The following is a 3,177-nucleotide window of genomic DNA, read 5'->3' on the forward strand; positions in this document are numbered from 1 at the left end:
AGAAGTATTATGTGGTATTGTTCCCACGAACTCATTTCATCTTCTTTTGAGATGGCCATGGCTTCATTTTAAAACGCTCAATCTTGATGAACGTTCCCTTTATTTGAGGCATGATGGACATGAAAGGAAGTTGAAATTTATGACACCAAGACAAGCTAGTAAGGATGAACATAGGCTGAAGGAGAAAATAGAAAAAGAAAGAATACAAAAAGAAGAAATATAAACTGCAGAAGGAAGGGAAATTGAAGAAAAAGAAAGGAAGAAAAGATAAAGGAGATGGAAAAGGAAGTAGAGAAACAAATTGTTCAATCGAAGGCAACCCATGTTTAGTTGCATTCGTTTACGAAAGCGACAATAATGTTGTAAGCCAAAGATTGGTGGAGAAAGTCGAGTTACCAACAAGCGTTAATCCGAATCAAGCAAGGATCAAATTTAGTACAGGACAATGTGTGAAAGAAGTATTATGTGATATTGCTCCCAAGAACTCATTTCATCTTCTTTTGAGATGGCCATGGCTTCATTTTAAAACGCTCAATCTTGATGAACGTTCCCTTTGTTTGAGGCATGATGGACATGAAAGTAAGTTGAAATTTATGACACCAAGACAAGCCAGTAAGGATGAACATAGGCTGAAGGAGAAAATAGAAAAAGAAAGAATATAAAAAGAAAAATATAAACTGTAGAAGGGAGGGAAATTGAAGAAAAAGAAAAGGAAGAAAAGAAAAAGGTGATGGAAAAGGAAGTAGAGAAACAATCTTTTTAATCGAAGGCCACCCATGTTTAGTTGCATTCATTTACGAAAGCGACAACAATGTTGTAAGCCAAAGATTGGTGGAGAAAGTTGAGTTACCAACAAGCTTTAATCCGAATCAAGCAAGGATCAAATTCAGTACAGGGCAATGTGTGAAAGAATTATTATGTGATATTGCTCCCACGAACACATTTCATCTTCTTTTGAGATGGCCATGGCTTCATTTTAAAACGCTCAATCATGATGAACGTTCCCTTTATTTGAGGCATGATGTACATGAAAGGAAGTTGAAATTTATGACACCAAGACAAGCAAGTAAGGATGAACATAGGCTGAAGGAGAAAATAGAACAAGAAAGATTATAAAAAGAAGAAATATAAACTGCAGAAGAAATGGAAATTGAAGAAAAAGAAAAGGAAGAAAAGATAAAGGTGATGGAAAAGGAAGTAGAGAAACAAGGTGTTTAATCGAAGGCCACCCTTGTTTAGTTGCATTCGTTTACGAAAGCGACAACAATGTTGTAAGCCAAAGATTGGTGGAGAAAGTCGAGTTACCAACAAGCTTTAATCCGAATCAAGCAAGGATCAAATTCAGTATTGATGAAGGATTAACCCCAACCAAGGATGGAGGCACATGCTTAAGAAGACTAAGCATGTTTAGAAAGGAAGTTCACTAATCCTTCATCCCTTTCATTTGTGTTTGTTATTTTTTGATTCCCTAAGTTGGCTTAGTTGAATGAACTTTAGTTTTCTTGTTGACCTTTGACTAGGTTTGACTTGTTGACTTTAGTTGACTTGACTTAAGCCCACATGCTAATCTATGTTTATTTGCTTTGTAGGTTAATTAGGAGTAAGAAAGCAATGCTAGGTGGCGCATGGTGATTGGGGAGCATAAATGATGTGGAGGAGAGAGTAAAGTAAAGGCATAAAGCATAAAGTAAAAGGCATAAAACAAGTGTACCTATGTACCTTTGGTCTCCTTTGTTTTTAGCACACTTTGGCCACTTTTTGGAGACATGTGAGACACATTCTTTGTCTCCTTTTGTGCTAGAACGAAATTAGCCTTGCACACACCATAGTTGGCTCTTTTGTCTCTCATTTTTGTAACCTTATTTGACCTAGTTTCTAGAAGCTAGGGTTAGGTTTTTGTAGAGACATCCTTAGGTATCTTTTATTTGCTTAGAGGCCCCTAAACTCTTCTATATAAGGGGTGCTCCTAGACATGTAAAAGGGTTGAACATTTTGAAGTAAAAACACTCTTGTGTCTCAACCATTTGTGAGAGTTTCCTCCCTTGGGAGTGAATACTTCTAAGCCTTATCTTGCATAGCAAGTGGCGGCACACATCCACTCATCTTCAAGGTTGCCATGGCTTCTAGCCTAGCCTTGTAGTGGCGTGCTTCTCACATTTTTACCATTCCTTTCCTTTCCATTTTATGTTTTCTTCTTCCTTTAATTGTTCTTTGTTTTCTATGGTTTATGTGCTTTCCATTTCCTTTTTGTTTTGAATCAATCCATCATCTTCTTCTCTTGAGCTTTGTGAAAGGAACCTTCACATCTAGATAGCTTGCTATCTTAATGTCCAGTGGGGATTTCACTTAGCTTTCTTAATCAACTCACACCATATTCAATAATCTTAAAAAGGAACAAGATAATTCTTCATCAAGTATAGGACAATGTGTGAAAGAAGTATTATGTGATATTGCTCCCACGAACTCATTTCATCTTCTTTTGAGATGGCCATGGCTTCATTTTAAAACGCTCAATCTTGATGAACGTTCCCTTTATTTGAGGCATGATGGACATGAAAGAAAGTTGAAATTTATGACACCAAGACAAGCCAGTAAGGATGCACGTAGGCTGAAGGAGAAAATAGAAAAAGAAAGAATACAAAAAGAAGAAATACAAACTGCAGAAGGAAGGGAAATTAAAGAAAAAGAAACGGAAGAAAAGATAAAGGTGATGGAAAAGGAAGTAGAGAAACAAGTTGTTTAATCGAAGGCCACCCATGTTTAGTTGCATTCGTTTACGAAAGCGACAACAATGTTCTAAGCCAAAGATTGGTGGAGAAATTCGAGTTACCAACAAGCTTTAATCCGAATCAAGCAAGGATCAAATTCAGTACAGGGCATTGTGTGAAAGAAGTATAATGTGATATTGCTCCCACGAACTCATTTCATCTTCTTTTGAGATGGCCATGGCTTCATTTTAAAACGCTCAATCTTGATGAACGGTCCCCTTATTTGAGGCGTAGGAGACATGAAATGAAGTTGAAATTTATGACACCACGACAAGCTAGTAAGGATCAACATACGTTAAAGGAGAAAATAGAAAAAGAAAGAATAGAAAAAGAAGAAATATAAACTGCAGAAGGAAGGGAAATTGAAGAAAAAGAAAAGGAAGTAAGAAAAAGATGATGGAAAAGGTAG

This window comes from Vigna unguiculata, chromosome 10 (genome assembly GCF_037176805.1).
Source record: "Vigna unguiculata cultivar grain cowpea cultivar isolate G323 ecotype 2 chromosome 10, ASM3717680v1, whole genome shotgun sequence".
Taxonomy (NCBI): domain Eukaryota; kingdom Viridiplantae; phylum Streptophyta; class Magnoliopsida; order Fabales; family Fabaceae; genus Vigna; species Vigna unguiculata.